The 21,292-nt window shown below is 42.6% G+C and overlaps 1 pseudogene; it reads left to right on the top strand.

Annotated features, from left to right (window-relative positions):
- Nucleotides 1-21,292, top strand: part of LOC118616802 — a 42,730-nt pseudogene that overhangs the window by 4,000 nt on the left and 17,438 nt on the right.

Raw genomic sequence — 21,292 nt, 5'->3', positions numbered from 1 at the left:
AGCTGCCTCCTGCGTGTCCCCCACTGGGATCCACCCACAACCTGGGCATGTGCCCTGACCGGAATCGAACCAGCGACCTCCTGGTGCAGGGGTCCACGCTCACCCACTGACCGGCTGGGCAAAACTGACAGTTTTATCTCTTCGCTACCAACCATTCATTGTTCCATTATTTTTCACGCTTTACGTTCGGTTTTCTCTAATAAATGTTCAGTTCAGGGTTTGAGGCAGGGAAGTCATCTAATTCTTCCTGGGTATAATTCTGAGGGTTGACAAGTTTTGTGTGGTCACCTGGCTGTACTGGTCTCTCCCTTCCCTTCCCGACGACCCCACACTAAGTGGCTGGCTGCGCCGCAAGCGGACTCAATCCCGCAGAGGACTTCATGCCCAGTTCGAGGGCCAGTGCTGCTTCGGCCACGGACGCAGCCGGCGGCTCGGGGCCAGACACATCTACAACCCGGAGGAGATCGTGCGCTTCGACAGCGACCTGGGGGTGTTCGGGGCTGTCACAGAGCTGGGGCGGGCCATCGCTGAGAGTTGGAACAGCCAGAAGGGCCTCCTGGAGCAGTTTCGGGCCCAGGTGGACGTGCTGTGCAGACACAACTGCAAGGAGACCGCTCACTTCACCGCTCAGCGGAGAGGGGCCCCGGGTGGCCCAAGCTCCGCCCAGCACCTAGAGGGCAGGCCCTGGGCAAGGGACCTTCTGTGGATGCCTAAGATCTCGGTCATTGCGAGGCGGGTTTCACCTTCCAGGGGAGAGTGTTGGGCCCGCTGGGGAGGGGCACTGCCATCTGGGCAGGAGGAACTCCGCATTTGGGCCGCAGGTGGCACCTCACTGCTCTGAACCCCAGTCCTTCCAAGGTCCCAAGGTCCAGCCCTAAGTGGCGGCTCCGAGTCCCTCAGGTTGATGGACTACTACAGCGCCTGCAACATCTAACTGTCAGCTGCCCGGTGGAGTAGAGCTGGTCTCCCAACACTGCACATAAGTGTATATGCGTGTGTATGTCTATATGCATATTTTAAAAATTATCAGCCCATGTTGCAAAGAGTTTTTACACTAATTATCTTGATTAATAAATAAGTAATCACAGAATAGGGTATGATTTTCCGAAAAAGCAGGCTAACAAGTGAGCTGACTAATGTCCAGAGCTGGGATTCTAGCACACGACTATTTAAAACCTGTTAGCCAACTGCTTTCCCGCGAGAGGACTCGAGCCCAAGGTGAGAATTTCTTTGCTGCCTGACCCTCTGACTTTCTGTTATGCCTCTTAGTGGAGCCTGCAGTGACCATCTCCCCAGTCAGGACGGAGGTGCTAAACCACCACAGCACGCTGGTCTGCTCAGTGACAAATTTCCATCCTCGTCAAGTTAAAGTCAGGTGGTTCTGGAATAACCAGGAGGAGAGAGCTGGAGCTGTGTCCACACCTATTATTCAGAACAGGGACTGGACCTACCAGGTTCTTGTGATGCTAGAAATAGTCCCACAGGTGGAGCTGCCTACATCTGCCAAGTGGAGCACCTCAGCCTCCGCAACCCCATCACAATGGAGTGGCGTAAGGGGCACTTCGGACACCATGGACTCAGAAAACACAGGGCAGGGAGGACCTTGGGTCTGGCGGGGTGGGGCCCCTCCTTATCCCTGCTGTGTCGGCATATCTCATGCCTTCTCTTTCGCTCACTCTCCAATCTAATTTCTGGGGTGGGACTATGGAAGACTGAGATCCCATTATCTCAAGCCCAAAGGCATGTGTTGAGTGCAGATCTCATCTTCTCCCAAGACCTGATGTGATCCTTTTGCATAACCCGACCCCCAGGCTGTAATTCAGGCTCAGCAGTGTCTTCCCAAGGGTTGGAGTTCTGGGCTCTGACAGTAAGGCTGGTGCCTAGGAGAAGGTCTGTGGGGTTATAGATGGATGTACTTCCTGAGGAGCTGCCATCCCCTCCCCCTCATCCATCTACGCTGCCTCCCTGGGGTCTGCGTGCCCTCCCCCCTCCTCTGTTTGCTTCCAGAGCGCCTCTGTGTCTTGTGTCCTGGACTAGACTCTAGGCTTCCAGACGAGGACACTGTGGAGTGTGGAAACACACACTGACCTACAGACTTTTACTTCCCAGGGCACAGTCTGAATCTGCCCAGAGCAAGATGCTGAGTGGAACGGGGGGTTTGTGCTGGGGCTGGCCTTTCTTGGTTCGGGCCTTATCATCCACCTCTGGAAGAAGAAAGGTAAGGCACCTTGGGAGAAAATGGGGAAGACTGGTGCTGGGACAGAGGCATTCTGTTGTAACTCTGACCCCAAAATGAAGGGGAGCTGAGATGGGGATGGTAGGAGGTTGCAGAACCTGAGAGACTAGATCTCCTCACTCTGGGTCATGTCTGCTTCATCACAGAGGTGAGTGGTGAAGGCTCTCAGGTAGAGAAGAGCCCCTCTCCAGCTGTCCTCACCTCTGCCAGGCAGTTAGTAATACACGACTTCCTGCTCTGAGCTCCCTTCCTTAGAACAGGCATAGTCTCTGTTCACCTTCCTTCCTTCAGTGACCGGCTCAGTGACTTCGGGGGGAGCTCACATTATGGCAGTTGAAGCCTATTGTACCTGGGTGGGGGTGCAGGACGAAACATGTGGAGCTCTGGAGTTAGAGCTCCTTGTGGAGGTGAGATAAGGAGGGACAGGTACCATTTTCCTGCTGCCCAGGTTAATAGTTCTTTCCCTTTCTCTTTTCATTCTTCCTGACGATAGAACAGCCCCAGGCTCTGCCCAGAGGTAATGTTCTCATCCCTCTTGTGCAGAAACGTGACTCACATGAAATAGAAAAAGGAATTGAGTGGGTTTGTCTGGACACTCTGACATGCTTCTGCTATGTTGTCCTGGCTTCATGCCACATTCATTCTCATGTGAGTTGGGGCTGGAGAAAATTCTGGAACATTCTGCATAGTCATTTCCCAGACTAAGACCCTCCATTCAGTGAGGTTTGGAGGACAGAACCTCAGGATCCAAATGACAGGAAATGCTGCTGAACTTGCTAGTAGGTGGGACGACAGGACATTACAGTCTGTACCCGGTCCATTAGTCCCGGGCTGGGCCTCACCAAAGCATTTCTCTATGCCCCTTCAAGCTGAAGTCTGTGCTCATGTTAGCAGAGCATGGCGTTTACTCATTGCCAGGAGAGGGAATGAGGAGCAGGTGTTGACACAAGATCATCCTTCATGTCCTGATGTTGCAGACAGACCCTGAGGGAGGGCAGGGGCTGAGTTTACTCAGGGAAGGTGTGGTTTATGACTCTTTCTTCTCTCTCCTCCAGGACTTGTGCACTGACCAACCATTCTTCTTCCTGGGATCTGACACCTCTTTTCCTTGGTCTTGTCTTGCTGTTACCCTTGTCTGTGGTTCCCAGCCTCCCCTGCATCAGGCCTATGAGCAAGCCACCTGTGCCAGCTGTCACCCCTGAGATCCTGCTCCTACAGGGATGGAGAAGCAGCTGCCATGTCTCTTATGTTCTTGTCTTTGCTGCATCTCAGCCTGTGGCTCTGATTGGTACCCTGGTGCTAGAGGCTGTGCTTTCTGTGTCTGTTTGAACAATAAGTATTCTCAAGGAATTTCAGATCTTGTTCTCTTTTAGAAGACTGCCCATGAATGCAGTGTCAAGCTCTTATCTTTCAATAAAGTTTTTCCAAAATTAAATAAATTTTTGTATCACTTGTATTCCAACTCTGCTTGTGTATGATGACGGTTGGTGGGGGAACACTGAGCAAAACTAAGATCAGATTCTCAAGTTCAGTTGCTACCAGGCAAGGAGACTAGTAAATCGTCTAGTCTCCATACTTGGTCTCACTCAGGGCCCATGTGAGAATGGGACATGAGGGATATTGGAAAATGGTAGTGGAATAGGTGGAAGCAACACACGCCTCCTCTCGGCAATGAACCCGAGTTACAGATAAAATTTAGAGCAATTAACCTGAATTAACAATAGAAGGTCACCTGAACTGGAGTATTATATCCAAGGATTGAAAAAAAGAAGCTACACAGAGACTGGTAAGAAGGGCGGAGACATGGAAAGAGCTGGTCCCTGCACCCAGGGGCAGCTGCTGTGAAGGTGGAGAAGTATTGCAGCTGCAAAAGCCCCCCACCCCGAAGAAAGTGGGGTCTCAATCCCATGTCGGGACACCTAACCCAGAGCACCAAGGCCTGGAAGAAGAGCATAAATATTTGGCAGCAAAAGTAAATGGGGACTTTGTCCACCGGGAGAGGAGGGGGTCTGCTTGAATCCTGGACAATCTCCTTAGAGGCTAACACGCAGGAACTTGCTTTTGGGCACTCACCCAGGGCTGTGGTAGAGGGAAGGAGAGTCAGGGTACACGGAAGCCATAAGGAGAAGTTCTGGGTGGCACAATGCTGGAAATCAGTTGGGACGTTAGGCTTCTGAGGTCCCAGTCCTGAGCCAACATCCCAGACCGCCCTCAGCTGCCGTCATCCAGGGTCCAGCACTTCTATTCTTACAGCACCAGCTGGAGAAAGTGCACTAACCCTGACCTCCAAGTACTGGTGACTCCACTCTGCCAAGCTAAAGTCCGGAATAAAGGACTTTTGTCTGTTCCTATAAGGGACCTGAGGTACACTGTTTTCTGGAGAAATTATAAACAGTTTCAGACAAATATTGAACTGAGTGGCTTGAGAACAGAAGCCAATTTTCCCCCCTCCCATGGGCTAGGCAGGTGCTATCCTCAATAGAAGGCACTCTGGTCACAGCCTCAGGCAGCAGGCAGCTGCAGAGCTAGGGGCATGCCTCCCTTCAGGATCCCTGACAGGATGCCACCAAGCTAGAAAGCAAGTGGCTAACTACCCAGCTGAGGACCCAAGCCACACCCAACAAAGGGTTGCTTGGATTTGCATTCCCCAAATCTGTGGGCATCACCTTCAAAGCGCAGTCCCACAGTGGGAAGAAAGTGCAGACTAGAACAGAGACCTTTGGAGCAACCCCTCAGAGACCTCCATCAGGGCCTCTGGCAGTGAGTTGCAGAGATAGAAGGAGGTGACAAGCTCTCTCCCTTCCCAAGAGCTGGTGCCACCTCAAGCAGAGGGGGCAGCATTGATCTATTTCTCCAAGTCCCGTCTGTACCTTCCTACAGGTGCAGCCTTACAGGGGAAAAGGGTCACAACTCAGAACTTTGAAATCTGGTGTGACCCCCAAGGGGCATCCCTTTAGGAGCTCTGGTATGATGCTAGAAATAGAGCAGCTACCTCCTCAACCTTCCCCTCACATATCCAATCTATGCCACCCCAATCAAAAGGTGGATTGGATTTGCATTCCCAGATCCTGCTGGTCCCACCCTGCCAAACTCATATCCACTGGGGGAAAGGGGTGCAAATCAGAGCTTGGACATTGGGCACAACCTCCTTGGAGCACTCTACCAGAGCCTCTGGCCGTGCTCTGCAGAGATAGAAAGAGAACAGCTCTCTCTCCCCCAAGGGCCAGTGCTACCCCAACTGGAGGGGGAAGCATTGTTTTCTTCCTCCAAGCCCTGGCTGACACATCCTGCTGGTGCAGCCTCACAGGTGAAAGGAGACACAACTCAAAACTGGGGTATCTGGTGTGAGCCTCTTGGAGCCTCCCCTCAGGGTCTCTGGCAGGGCACTGCTGAGCTAGAAGGTAAGCAGCTAGCTCCCCTCTCGAGGGGCAATGGCCCATGTCAGCCCAATCAAAGGGCCAGTTGGATTTGCATTTCCAAAACCTGCTGACCCCAGCCTGCTAAACTCTTTTCCAAGGGGTGAAAGTCAATCTCACCCATGAAAGGACCAACAACAATCAGCTCCCAATTATAACAGGAGGATCCACATAACCCACACAAGAGATATTCCTAAGGCATTCAGCTCAGGATATCAAGGAGAATTCACCACTGTGTTTCACAGGGCATTTACTATATAAGAGAGTCATAATAGTTCTATCTAACACATGGGAACAAACACAAAGAGACAGCTAAAATGGGGTGACAAAGAAACAACACCCAAATGAAAAAAGAAAATCTCCAGAAAAAGAACTGAATGAAATGGAAAGAAGCAACTTATCAGACACAGAGTTCAAAATAATGGTTGTAAGGATGCTCAGACAACTTAGGAACTACATGAAAGCTGCATTAACATGAAAAAGAAAGAAACTCTGAACAAGAGCCAGTCAGAAATGAAGAATAGCTTATCTGACATCAAGAAAATATTGAAAGGAATTAAAAGTAGGTGAATGAAGTGGAGAATAGAATCAGCAATTTGGAAGATGAAGTTGGAAAAAACACCCAATTAGAGCAACAAAAAGAAAAAAGAATAAAAGAGAACAAGAATAGTTTAAGGGAACTGTGGGACAATATGAAATGTAACAATGTCTGCATCATAATGGTACCGGAAGGGGAAGAAAGCAAGCAAGGGATAGAGAATCTGTTTAAAGAAGTAATCACAGAAAACTTCCCATACCTGGTGAAAGAAAAAATTACACAAGTTCAGGAAGCACAAAGAGTCCCAATCAAGATGAACCCAAAGAGACTCACACCAAGACACATCATGATTAAAGTGGCCAAGGCTAAAGACAAAGAGAATATTAAAGGCAGTGAGAGAGAGAGACAGTGACCTACAAGAAAGCATTCATAAGACTGTCAGTAGATTACTCATCAGAAACACTTCAAGCCAGATGTGATTGGCATGGAATATTCAAAGTAATGAAAAGCAAGAATCTATCTTTTAACCAGCAAGGCTATGATTTAAAATCGAAGGTAAAATAAAGAGCTTCCCAGACAAAAGAAGGATAAAGGAGTTTAGTACCACCAAATCAGCACTGCGAGAGATGCTAGAGGTTACTGCTTTAAGAAAAAGAAGAAGAAGGAGGAGGAGGAGGAAGAGGAGGAGAAGGAGAAAGAGGAGGAGGAGGAGGAGGAGAAATAGGTAGAGAAAGAAACATAGACATAAAGAAAAAAAATGAAATTAAAGAAGCACAATAATAACCTTAAATGTAAATGGATTAAATGCTCCAATCAAAAGACATAGGGTAACTGAATGAAGAAGAAAACATAACCCATATATACACTGTCTATAATATCTATTTTTCTTTTAATTTCCTCTTTGTGGTTTACAGCACAAGAAACTTGCCCAGAGAAAGCAATGACTGAAACTGTTGGAGACCTATGCTTGTTTGTGATATATATTGGTTTTAATGATAGCATAGTGACTGATATGCCTAATATGAGTGTTATTCTTTCTTTAACTTCTGTTGTTTGTATATAATACACACAGATAACTTGAAATAAAAAGCTAATAAAAATCATCTTTACCTAAAAAAAAAAAAAAATTCAAAAGGTGTTCCCTCCAAGTAAAATTTATGTAGTCTATGTATAAGCAAAGCTTCACTTGTCAGAGTCTAAAAGGAGAAAATACGAAATCACATTGCCCTCCCAGTCCAGGACCTCGAGTGATATGAATTTCCCCTTCTGTTGTGGATGCGGCTTTCATGGCCCTGCCAACTAGGGGGAAATAATAAATGAATTAATAAATTCAGCTCCCTTCACTACAATAGGAAACAGGAGCAAAACCACAACAAAACTACAATCTGAAAATTGGGAAAAGGTTCAGAGCAAGTCCTGCTCATGTCGCTGGCAGAGGAGGGAGGAGGAGTACGGAACTGCACTGGATCTTGGCTCTTCCTGAGGAGGGTCCGCATTGTCCCTCATCCTACATGGCCGTCTCTGTGAGGTGGCCAGGCCTGGGTTCTTCTGTGAGTTCCACAGTTTAGTAGTCCTTTATATTTTGGTGTGTTTAATTTGGTGAGGCACACTGGATGCAATCCTGTGTGCAATCCTGAATTATTTTTAAAGCATTTTCCCAACCAAATGGGGAGTCCTTAAATGCAGCCTCAATTCTTGTAGTTTCTCTCTCTCTTTACTGCAGGTTTAGTTGTTTTAACCATAGTCTCAGGTCTTCAATGTACTTATTTCCTTCTTGTCCTGTGAATGGGCAGGAAAGGGGGACAAAGAGGCAGACTCCTGTGAGTCATCATCCCAGGACACATTCCAGTAAGTGGCTTGTTAAGTGGGAGACATTTGTACCTTGATGAGGGAAGAATTACATTGTATTACATTTGGAAACTTCTTAAATGGTCATTCTACACCTTCACACATATTTCCTTGCTTCTTTCTGGGTATCAATCATTTCTCTTTCTATATATTGTCTTTTCATCAAACTCACTTCCCAGAACGTTTCTGTGGAGCAAACCCATGTTTACCAGTTCCATTTGTTGCACAACTATTTGACTGTTATCTTGGAATCTGGTCAAGGTCAGAAAGAGTGCCTCTTAACAAAAAAGATTATTATCTATACTTTTGGATGGATTGGCTTGAAGAGAAACATGATTATTTCTTTTTCTTTTTTTTAAATTCCTCTGCCTTTATTTTTATTTATTTATTTATTTTTGTACATGCCCTTAGCGGGAACCGAACCTGGGACTCTCTGGTCCACAGGCCCACGCTCCAACTGCTGAGCCAAACCGGCCAGGGCCATGATTATTTCTTGTATTTTATTAATTATATACTGTTATTTTCTTTATTTTTATTAATTAATTTTTATTATAGATGTTTTCCCCCCATTGCCACCCTCCTCCCGATCCCACCCCCACAGTATTGTCTATGTCTATGATTATGCATACATGCATGTAAGTTCTATGGTTTATTTCTTCCCTACCCCTACCCCTCCTCTGATGTTTGTCAGTCTTAACTGTACTTCTATGTCTCCAGGTCTAATTTGTTCATCAGCTTATTTTATTCATTATATTCCACAAATAAGTGGAGGTCATGTGATATTTGTCTTTCTCTGACTGGCTTTTTTCACTTAGGATAATATTCTCCAGGACCTTCCATGTTGTTCCAAAGGATAAGAGATCTTTTTTCTTACAGCTGCGTAGTATTCCATTATGTACATGTACCACAGCTTTTTTATCCACTCATCTATTGCCACCTTTATCAAATATTAATTGAACATAATGTCTTGGGTCAATTTCTGGGTTCTCTGTCCTTTTTCCTTGATCTATATGCCTGTTCTTGTGCCAGTATCAGGTTGTTTTGATTACTATGGCTTTGTAGTATAACCTGATATCTGGTAATGTGATCCCTCTTACTGTGTTCTTTTTTTTTCAAGATATCTGTGGCTATTTGGGGTCTTTTTTGGTGCCATATAAACTTTTGGAGTATTTGTTCTAGTTCTGTGAAATATGTCATTGGTATTTTGATGGTTATTGCATTGAATCTATAGATTGCTTTGGGTAGTATGGACATTTTAATGATGTTAAGTCTTCCAACCCATGAACAAGGTATATGCTTCCACTTTTTTATATCTTCCTCTATTTTTTTTTTTTCCCAATGACCTATAGTTTTCTGCAAATAGGTTCTTTAATTCTTTGGTTGTTTTTTCCTAGGTACCTTAATTTTTTTTTCCCCGCAGTGGTAAATGGGATTGCTGTTTTAGTTTCTCTTGCCATGAGCTCATTGTTGGTGTATAAGAATGCTGTCAATTTCTTGGTTCTGATTTTGTATACTGCTACTTTTCCAAATTTATTTATTTTTATTTAATTTTTTAATCCTCACCCAAGAACATTTTTGCATTTATCTTCAGTTCGAGTGGGAGGGAGAGAGGAAGGAAGAGAGAGAGAGAGAGAGAGAGAAACATCAATGTGAGAGAGACACATCAACTAGTTGCCACCCACACAACCCCAACTGGGGCCAGGGACAAACCACAACTGAGGTACGTGCCCTTAGTGGGAACCGAACCAGGGTCTCTGTGGTCTGTGGGCCGATGCTCTAACTGCTGAGCCAAACCGGACAGGGCACCAAATTCATTTATTAAAACTAGCAGATTTCTGATGGAGTTTTAAGGATTTTCTGTATACAGTATCATGTCATCTGCAAATAATGACACTTTCACTTCCTCCCTTCCAATTTGGATTCCGTTTATGTTTTCTTCACATCTAATTGCTGTGGCTAAGTCTTCCAGTACTATGCTAAATAAGAGTGGCGAGAGTGGGCATCCGTGTCTTGCTCCTGTTCTTATGGGAAATGCTTGTCGTTTTTGCCCATTGAGTATGATATTGGCTGTAGGTTTTTCATATATAACCTTTATTATGTCGTGATATGATCCCTCTATTTCCACATTGCTGAGCATTTTTATCAGAAATGAGTGCTGGATTTTGTCGAATGCTTTTTCAGCAGCTATTGGCATGATCATATGCCTTTTTATCTTTCATTTTGTTTATGTGGTGTATCACATTTATGGGTTTGCATCTCTGGGATGAATCCCACTTGGTCATGATGAATAATTTTTTTGATGCACTCCTAGATCTGATTTGCTAATATTTTGTTAAGAATTTTGGCATCGCCCTGGCTGGCTTGGTTCAGTGGTTAGAGCGTCGGCCTGCAGTCTAGAGAGACCCAGGCTCAGTTCCCGTTAGTGGCACGTACCTTGGTTGCAGTTTGTCCCTGGCCCTGGTTGGTCATGTGGATGGCAGCCATTCGGTGTGTCCTTTTCATGTCAATGTTTCTCTCTCTTTTTATTCCTCTTTCTCCCTCCCACTCTGTCTGAACAAAAAAATGGAAAAATGTCCTCAGGTGAGAATAATTAAAAAAAAATTGGCATTTATGTTCATCAGGGATATTGGCCTGTAGTTTTCTTTCTTTGTAGTGTTTTCATCTGGTTTTGGAATTAGAAATATGTTGGTCTTATAAAATGAATTTGAAAGTTTTCCGTCTACTTGGATTTTGGAATAGTTTTGGGAGAATGGGTGTTAGATCTTCTTGAATGTTTGGTAAACTCCCCTGTGAAGCCATCTGGGCCTGAGCTTTTGTTTGCTGGGAAAGCCTTGATTACATCTTCAATTTGTTTTGTTGTTATTGGTCTGTTCAAGTTTTCTATCTCTTCCCAGTTCAGTTTTGGGAGACTGTGTGTTTCTAGAAATTTGTCCATTTCACCTAGTTGTCCAATTTGTTAGTGTATAATTGTTCATAGTATGTTTTAATGATTCTTTGTATTTCTGTGGTGTCAGTTGTTACTTCTCCACCTTTATTTCTGATTTTATCTATTTGTGTCCTCTTTTTTTGTTTCTTGGTTAATCTGGCTAAGGATCCATCAATATTGTTCATCTTTTCAAAGAACCAGTTCTTTGCTTCATCGATCTTTTGAATGTCTGTGATTTTTACTATTTCTTTCTTTCTACTTGCTCTGGGTTTTTCTTTTTGTTTGCTTTCTAGTTCTTTTTTTTTATCCTCACCTGAGGACATTTTTCCATTTTTTGTTCAGACAGAGTGGGAGGGAGAGATCGGAAGAGAGAGAAACATCGACGTGAAAGGGACACATCGAGTGCCTGCCACCAACACGACCAACCAGGGCTGGGGCCAAACTGCAACCGAGGTACATGCCCTTAGCGGGAACCGAACCTGGGTCTCTATATACCGCGGCCGACGCTCCAACCGCTGAGCCAAACCGACCAGGGCTGCTTTCTAGTTCTTTAAGTTGTAGGGTTAGAAATTGAATTAGAAAGTTTTCTTGTTTCTTGAGGTAGTCCTGTAGTGCTATGAACTTCTCTCTCGGGACTGCTTTCACTGCTTCCCATTGATTTTGTGTTGCTGTATTTTTATTTTTATTGGTTTCCAGGAATTTTAAAATTTCTTCTTTGATCTCCTTTATAACACATTCATTGTTTAATAACATGCTATTTAGCCTCCATGTGTTTGAATGTTTTGCATGTTTTTGTTGTAATTGCTTTCTAGTTTTATACCATTGTAATCTGAAAAGATGTTTGATATGATTTCAATCTTCTTGAATTTGTAGAGACTTACTTTGTGTTCTAACATGTGGTTTATCTTTGAGAATGTCCTGTGAACACTTGAGAAAATGTATATTCTGCAGCTTTGGGGTGAAATCTTCTGTAAATATCAATTAAATCTAACTGATCTAGTTAATCATTTAAGGACTCTGTGTGCTTGTTAACTTTTTGTTTAGGTCATCTTTCCAGTGATGTCAGTGGGTTGTTAAAGTCACCTATTATGCCAAAAGTTAAATACAAAGAATCTTAAAAGCAGCAAGAGAAAAGCAGTTTGTTACCTACAAAGGAGCTTCCATAAGACTGTCAGCTGATTTCTCAAAAGAAACTTTGCAGGCGAGAAAGGAGTGGCAAGAGACATTCAAAGTGATGAAAAACAATGACCTACAACCAAGATTACTCTATCTTGCAAAACTATCATTTAGAATCAATGGACACATCCAGATGAAAAAAAGCTGAAAGAGTTCATCACCACCAAACCAGTATATAAAATGCTGAAGGGTCTTCTTGAAAAAGAAGAACAAAAATGTGCACTATAAAATGAATTAATATATATCTATCCACAATTAAATCTACAAACAAAATGAGCAATCAGAACAGAAACAGACTCATAGATACAGAGAACTTTTTGTTGCTTGCCAGATGGGTGGGGGCTGGGAGATGGGTAAAAAAGAGGAAGGAATTAAGAAGTACAAATTGGTTGTTAGACTGATGACCCTCAGAGGAGAGGGCGGAGGGAGGGCAGAATAAGATGACCCAAAGAACTTCTACTCATGTGTGCATAACCAATGGACATGGAGAATAGTGTGGGGAAGACAGTAGGGGGGCAGGACTGGGAAGGAAGGGGTCAATGGGAAATAAAAGAGGGACATCTGTAATGCATTCAACAATATAGATGAGTTAAAAAAAAAAAAGTCACCCACTATGATTGCATTGCTGCTAACCTCTCCTTTGAAGTCCTCCAGAAGTTTTTTGATATGTTTTGGTGCTTCTGTATTTGGTACATATATTTTTACCAGGGTTATATCCTCTTGTTGGCTTGATCATTTTATTTTATTTTAGTTTATTTTCCACATCTTTATTGTTGGATGTAAAATGCATTATAGATGTTCCACATTTTTCCCCCATTGACCTCCTCCTCCCCCCTCCCGCCCCCCTCCCACCTTTTCCCAAACTATTGTCCGTGTCCATTGGTTATGTATATAAGTTCTTTGGTTTATTTCTCCCCCCCCCCAACTCCTTTCCCTTTGAGGTTTGTCAGTCTAGCAATGAATTTGTGCTTCTTAATCCCTTCACCTTTTTCACCCATTCCCCCACCCCCCTTCCCAACTGGCAACCAACAAAATGTTCTCTGTATCTATGAGAATGTTCCTGTTCTTCCTGTTCATTTTGTTTGTAGATTCCATTGTTGATAGATATGTATTCATTGCCATTTTGTTTGTTCATACATTTTATCTTTTTCTTTAAAAAGACCCTTCATCATTTCATATAATAACGGTTTGGTAGTGATGAACTCCTTTAACTTTTTCTTGTCTGGGAAAGTTTTTATATGGCCATCGATTCTAAATGACAGCTTTGCAGGATAGAGTAATTTTGGTTGTAGGTTCTTGGTTTTCATCACTCTGAATATTTCTTGCCACTCCCTTCTAGCCTGCAAAGTTTCTTTTGAGAAATCAGCTGACAGCCTAATGGGAACTCCCTTGTAGGTAACTATCTGCCTTTCTCTTGCTGCTTTTAAGATTCTCTCTTTGTCTTGAACCTTTTGCATTTTGATGATGATGTGTCTTGGTGTGGGCCTCTTGGGGTTCATCTTGTTTGGGAAGCTCTGTGCTTCTTGGACTTGTATGTCTGTTTCCTTCACCAAGTTAGGAAAGTTTTCTGCCATTATTGTTTCAAACAGGTTTTCGATTTCTTGTTCTCTCTCTTCTCCTTCCGGCACCCCCAAGATGCGAATGTTGGCACGCTTGAAGTTGTCCCAGAGGCTCCTTACACTACCCTCATTTTTTTGGATTCTTTTTTCTTTTTGCTGTTCTGATTGGGCGTTTTTTGCTTCCTTATATTCCAAATCGATGGTTTGCTCCTTGGATTTACGTACTCTATTATTGAAGCTATGTAAATTATTCTTTATTTCAGTTAAAGCCTCCTTCGTTTCTAACTGTGCAGCGATCATTTCTGACTGCTCCTTTTTTATGCTCTTGAGGCCTTCACTAAGTTCACTGAGGTTCTCACCAAGTTCATTGAGCATCCTTATAAGCAGTATTTTGAACTCAGCATCTGTTAGGTTGCTTATCTCCATTTCGCTTAGTTCTTTTCTTGGGGTTTTGTTCTGTTCTTTCATTTGGGACCTGTTTCTTTGTATCCTCATTTTGGCTGCCTCCCTGTGTTTATTTTAGTGTATTACTTAAGGAGAGGTATGGGGCTCGCTGAGACCCGATGCTGCTTGTTTGAAAGAATTTAGAAAAAACCTGAAGCAGGATTCAAGACCGGCCAATCCTATGGTTAAGCAAGTGGCAACAGCTTGGGTGGGCCTGAAAGTTGGGTGGGGCGGGGCCTCAGGGAGTCAGCAGGGCGGGGCTACCAGTGTGAGCCAGGTCACTGGAGTTCCAGATATGGCGACTGTCTGCCGCCCCAGGGAAGGGCTCACCAAAGGAACAAAGGCCTCTTACAGCACGTTTGTCCCCGAGGAAGCCCCCTCTCCAGCCCTCGTTCCAGTGCCAAACAGCTCAGTTCTTCCCTGTATGTCTCTGGTGCCCCTCGAGCTGCCTCCCCTCCGAGCTTAGAGGGAGAGAGTCCGATAAGTCCGTGCGCGGGCCCTTTAGGGAGCTGCCTGGGGCTCCAGCCAGGTCAGCTTCCCTGAGCCTCAGTTCCCGCTGGTTTTTCCAGCCAGAAGTTATGGGGACTTCTCTTCCTGGCACTGGAACCCTGAACGGGGCACCTGGTGTGGGACGGGGACCCCTCAGTCCTCAGGAAGGACCTTCCCAGCCGGGAGCCTCCTGATTTTTATCCGCCACACGTGGGTGTGGGACCAGCCCGTCTCGCCGCCGCGCCGCCGCCACCACCCCTCGCGCTGCCGTCCCTCCTACCGGTCTGGATGTAGCTGCTTTTTTTTTTTTTTTTTTTTTTAATTCCGTAGTTGTACAACTTCCATTCAGCTTGATTTCAGGCGGTTTTGGATGATGATTGTTCTGTAGTTTTGTTGTAACTTGGATGTGGTTGTGGGAGAACGCAATACTGCGTTTCCCTACGCTGCCATCTTGACCGGAAGTCTGGCTTGATAATTTTAATATTAAGTAGTGACCTCCTTTGTCTCTTATTATGGCCTTTGTTTTGAAGTCTATATTATCAGATATGAATATTGCTACACCAGCTTTTTTCCATTTGCCTGGAAAATCTTTTTTCATCCCTTCACTTTCATCCTGTGTGAGTCTTTTGTTGTGAGGTGGGTCTCTTGTAGACAGCATATATATGGGTCATGTTTTCTCATACAGTCAGCTACCCCATGTCTGGATTGGAGCATTTAAGCTGTTTACATTTAAGGTTATTTTATTATTTTCATTTATTATATTTATTTATTTTTAATTTTAATTTTGTTACAGATGTTTCTCCTTTTTTCCCCCTTTGACAACCTCCTCTTCAATCCCCCCACCCCATCCCTGGCTTTGTTGTCTGTGTCCATTGGTTATGCTTGCATGCATATAAGTTCTGTGGTTTATCTCTTCCCTCCCCTCACCACTCCCTCCTCTGAGTGTTGTCAGTCTGTACCCTACTTTCACGTCTCTGAGTCTACCCTATCCTCAGACTGTTATGTTCATTATATTCCACAAATAAGTGAGATCATGTGGTATTTGTCTTTTTCTGCTTGGATTGTTTCGCTAAGGATAATACTCTCCAGGTCCCTCTATATTGTCTCAAAGGATAAGAGATCTTTCTTTCTTACAGCTGCATAGTACTCAATTGTGTACCAATATGTACCACAGCTTTTTTTATCCATTCGTCTACTGATGGACACTTGGGCTGTTTCCAGATCTTAGCTATTGTAAATAGTGCTGCTATGAACATGGGGGTACATATATTCTTTCTGATTGGTGTTTCAGGCTTCTTAGGGTATATTCCTAGAAGTGGGATCACTGGGTCAAATGGAAGTTCAATTTTTAATTTTTTGAGGTAACACCATATTGTTTTCCATAGTGGCTGCACCAGTCTGCATTCCCACCAGCAGTGTACTAGCGTCCCCTTTTCTCCACACCCTCTTCAGCACTTGTTGTTTGATGATTTGTTGATGGTGGCCATTCTGACAGGTGTGAGGTGATACCTCATTGCTGTTTTAATTTGCATCTCTCTGATGATTAGTGATGTTGAGCATTTCTTCATATGTCCCTTGGACATTTGCATGTCCTGTTTGGAGAGGTATCTATTCAGCTCCTCTGCCCATTTTTTAATTGGGTTCTTTGTCTTCCTTTTGTTGAGTTGTATGAGTACTCTATATATTTTGGAAATTAATCCCTTATCTGATGTATTATTTGCAATGATGCTCTCCCATACAGTGGGTTGCCTTTCCATTTTGATGGTTGTTTCTTTTGCTGTGCAGGAGTTCTTTAGTTTGATGTAGTCCCATGTGTTCATTTTTTCCTTTGTTTCTGTTGCCTTAGGTGATGTATCAGTGAAAATTCTGCTGCGTATGATGTCTGAAATTTTGTTGCCTATATTTTCTTCCAGGATTTTTATAGATTCACGGGTCACATTTAAGTCTTTAATTCATCATTTTTGTGTATGGTGTAAGTTGATGGTCTAGTTTTATTTTTTTTGCATGTAGCTGTATAATTTTCCCAACACCATTTGTTAAAGAGGTTGTCTTTACTCCATTGTATGCTCTTGCCCCCTTTGTCAAATATTAATTGAGCATAATGTCTTGGGTCTATTTCTGGGTTCTCTGTTCTGTTTCACTGGTCTATATGCCTGTTCTTGTGCCAGCCAGGCTATTTTGCTTACAGTAGCTTTGTAGTATAATTTGATATCTGGTATTGTGATCCCATCTACTTTATTGTTCCTTTTCAAGATTGCTGTGGCTTTTCAGGGTCTTTTTTGGTTCCATATGAACTTTTGAAGTATTTGTTCTAGTTCTGTGAAATACGTTGTTGGTATATTGATGGGGATTTCATTGAATGTATAGATTGCTTTGGGTAATATGGACATTTTAATGATGTTAATTCTTCTGATCCATGAATAAGGTATATGCTTCCACTTTTTAATATCTTCCTCTATTTATTTTTTCAGTGTCCTGTAGTTTTCTGAAAATAGGTCCTTTATTTCTTTGGTTAAGTTTATTCCTAGGTATCTTAATTTTTTGCCGCGATGGTAAATAAGATTGTTTTATCAGTTTCTCTTTCTGTGACTTCAACATTGGTGTATAAGAATGCCATTGATTTCTTGACTTTAATTTTGTATTCTACTACTTTGCCAAATTCATTTATTAAATTCAGTAAATTTTTTATGGAGTTTTTAGGATTTTTCTGTGTACAGTATCATGTCATCTGCAAATAATGACAGTTTCACTTCCTCCTTTCCAATTTGGATGCCTTTTATTTTTTCTTCCTGTCTGATTGCTGTGGCTAAGACTTCTAGTACTATATTAAATAAGAGTGGCGAAAATGGGCATCCCTGTTTTGTCCTGTTCTTAAGGGAAATGCTTTTAGTTTTTGCCCATTGAGTATGATGTTGGCTGTAGGTCTTTCATATATGGCCTTTATTATGTCGAGATATGATCCCTCTATTCCGACATTGCTGAGCGTTTTTATCAGAAATGGATGCTGGATTTTGTCAAATTTTTTTTCAGCATCTATTGATATTATCATGTGGTTTTTACTCTTCATTTTATTTATGTGGTGTATCACATTTATTGATTTGTGAAAATTGTACCAGGCTTGCATCCCTGGGATGAATCTCAGTTGGTCATGGTGAATAATTTTTTTGATTTATTGCTGGATTTGATTTGCTAGTAATTTGTTCAGGATTTTGGCATCTATGTACATCAGGGATATTGGCCTGTACTTTTCTTTCTCTGTAGTGTCTTTTTCTGGTTTTGGAATTAGAATTATGCTGGCCTCATAAGACGAGTTTGGGAGTCTTTCTTCTTCTTGAATTTTTTGAAGTAGTTTGAGGAGAATGGGTATTAGTTCTTCTTTGAATGTTCAGTAAAATCCCCCTGGGAAGCCTTCTGGACCGGGGCTTTTGTTTGTTGGGAGAGTCTTGATTACATCTTCAATTTCTTTTTTTGTTATTGTTCAAGTTTTCTATCTCTTCCCAGTTCAGTTTTGGGAGACTATGTGTTTCTAGGAATTTGTCTATTTTGCTTAGATTGTCAAATTTGTTGCTGTATAATTGTTCATGATATTTGTTCACGATCCTTTGTATTTCTGTGGTGTCAGTTATTATTTCTCTTCTTTCATTTCTGATTTTGTGTAATCGGGTTCTCTCTCTTTGTTTCTTGGTGAGTCTAGGTAAGGGCCCATCAATCTTGTTTATCCTTTCAAAGAACTAGCTCTTTGTTTCATTGATTCTTTGAATTGTTTTTTGGTCTCCATGTTATTTATTTCTGCTCTGATCTTTACTATTTCCTTCCTTCTACTTGCTCTGGAGTTTTCTTTTTGTTTGCTTTATAGTTTTTTAAGAAAGAGTTTAGATAGCCTATTTGAAATATTTCTTGCTTCTTCAGGTAGGCCTGTAGTGCTATGAACTTTCCTCTCAGAACTGCTTTCGCTGCATCTCTTAGATTTTGTGTTGTTGTGTGTTCATTTTCATTGGTTTTCTGGAAGTTTTTAATTTCTTCCTTGATTTCCTCAGTAACCCATTCATTGTTTAATAACATGCTATTTAGCCTCCATGTGTTAAAATGTCTTTGCATGTTCTTGTTGCACTTGATTTCTAGTTTCATGCCATTGTGATCTGAGAAGATGCTTGATATGATTTCAGTCTTTTTGAACTTGTAGAGACTTAGGTTGTGTCCTATCATGTGGTCTTTCTTTGATGTCCCATGTGCACTTGAGAAGAATATGAATTCTGTAGTTTTGGGGTGTAATTCTCTGTAGATATCTATTAAATCCATTTGGTCTAGTGCTTTATTTAGTGTCTTTGTTTCCTTGCTAATTTTTTGTCTAGAGGATCTATCCAGTGATGTGAGCGGGGTGTTGAAGTCCCCTGCTATGATTGTATTGCTGTCGATTTCTCCTTTGAAGTCCTCCAGAAGATTTTTAATATATTTTGGTGTTTCTATATTAGGTGCATATATGTTTATCAAGGTTATATCTTCCTGTTGGATAGATTCTTTCAATATTATGTCGTGGACTTCTTTGTCTCTAGTAATGGCCTTTATTTTGAAATCTACTTTATCAGATATGAGTATTGCCACAGCACGTTACTTTTCCTTTCCTTTTGCTTGGAAGATTTTTTTCCATCCCTTCACTTTGAACCTATGTGAGTTATTTGTTATGAGGTGGTAAACCTCTTATCTTGTAAACAACATATAGATGAGTCATGCTTTCTTATCCAATCAGCTCCTCTATGCTTTTTTTGTTTTGCATTTATCTTCAGATAAAGTGGGAGGGGGAGAGGGAGGGACAGAGAGATGGAGAGAGAAAGAGAGAAACATCTACGTGAGAGAGAAACCTGGAGTGGTTGCCACCCACACGACCCAACCAGGGCTGGGGACAAACTGCAACCAAGGCACGTGTCCTTAGCAGGAATCAAAGCAGAGACTGTCTGGTTCACAGGCCAACACTCTAACCACTGAGCAAAACTGGCCAGGGCTACTCTGGTGTGTTTTTTTAATCAAAGCATTCAATCCATTTACTTTTAAGGTGATAATTGATATGTACTTATTTATTGCCATTTTTCTTTAGTTTGGTTATATTTTTCTTCCTATTTCTTCTACTTATTCCAGCAGTCTTTTTAACATTTCTTGCAGTGCTGGTCTGGTGCTAATGTATTCCCTTAGCTTTTTTTTTTTTTTTTGTCTGGTAAGCTCTTGATTTGACCTTCTATTTTGAATGATAGCCTTGCTGGGTAGAGTAGTCTTGGATTCAGATCCTTGTTTTTCATGACCTTGATTACTTCATGCCTCTCCCTTCTGGCTGTAGTGTTTTTGTTGAGAAATCAGCTGAGAAGCTTATGGGGGTTCTTTTGTAGGTAACCTGTTGCTTACCTCTTGCTGCTTTTAGGATTCTTTCTTTGTCTTCAATTTTTGGCATTTTAATTACTATGTGTCTTGGTGTGGGCCTATTTGGGTTCTTCTTACTTGGGGCTCTCTGGGCTTCTTGAACTTGAATGCCTTTTTCCTTCACCAATTTAGGAAAATTATCTGTCACTATTTCTTCAAATATATTCTCTAACCCTTGCTCATTTTCTTCCTCTTCGGGGACTCCTATGATGTGAATATTATTACGTTTCCAGTTGTCCCACAGTTCTCTGAAGCTGTCTTCTTGTTTTTTAATTGTTTTTTCCTTTTGTTTTTCTGATTGGTTGATTTCTTCTACACCGTCTTCTAATTGACTTGTTCAGTCCTCAGCCTCTATTCTGCTGTTTAGGCCTTCCAATGTGTTCTTTATTTCTGATACATCATTCTTCATTTCTTTTTGGTGGTTTTTAATTTCCAGTTGGTTGCTTTTCATCATTTATATGTCTTTACTCATGGTGTTGATGTCCTTACTCATGCTGTTGAGCTGCCTAAAGATCATGGCTCTGAATTCCAGTTCTGTTAACTTGCTTAACTGCACCTCATTTATCTCATCTTTGGTAGAGGTCTCTTGTTCTTTAATTTGGCATTTGTTTCTTTGTTTCACCATTTTGGCTATCACAGTGGGCTTTGGAGCCTGCCAAATTTTCCATGTGGGTGTTGGTGTTCTGCGGTTTGTGGCTTCGTCTACTGGGTTTGAATGAGTGTGGGATGATCCATGTAAACAGCACTGTCAAATCTTACTTTTCTGGTTAGAGTTGCTAGCCCAGGAATGTTTCAGTTATTCTCTAGCTTTTTGTCTGGAGCCTACTATTCACAGTTACTTGAACAGGCTTGTGTTCTCAGTTGAATGAAAAACTCCCTCAGGTGTTTAGCATAAGGGGATTTCCTGAGGGTGGGGCAGATGCTGGTTGTCAATGAGCCTCAATTTGCATTTCAATGACCCACAGGTTGGGGCCGCCTCTACCCGGAGCCCTGGGAAGGAGTAAGATGGCCACCATTCTGCATGGCTTCACCTCAGCAAAAGCTCTGAGCACCCTCGAAATCCCGAATGTCCCCACACAGTTTCAGTCCAGTTGCTCTACCTCTGCCAAAGCCCAGCGTGAGTAGTTGTGGATATTTTAGCGTCTGTCCCAGCTCTGATTCATGGAGCCACTTGGGACTTTAACCCCAAGGGCACTGCTCACAGCTAAGAATGCTGCTCTTCGTGGGCTCCCAGCCCCCTCTTGTGCCTCT

Source organism: Molossus molossus, unplaced genomic scaffold (genome assembly GCF_014108415.1).
Source record: "Molossus molossus isolate mMolMol1 unplaced genomic scaffold, mMolMol1.p scaffold_m16_p_46, whole genome shotgun sequence".
Taxonomy (NCBI): Eukaryota; Metazoa; Chordata; class Mammalia; order Chiroptera; family Molossidae; genus Molossus; species Molossus molossus.
Note: the sequence above shows the minus strand (reverse complement) of the source record. Positions and strands in the feature narration are given on the sequence as shown.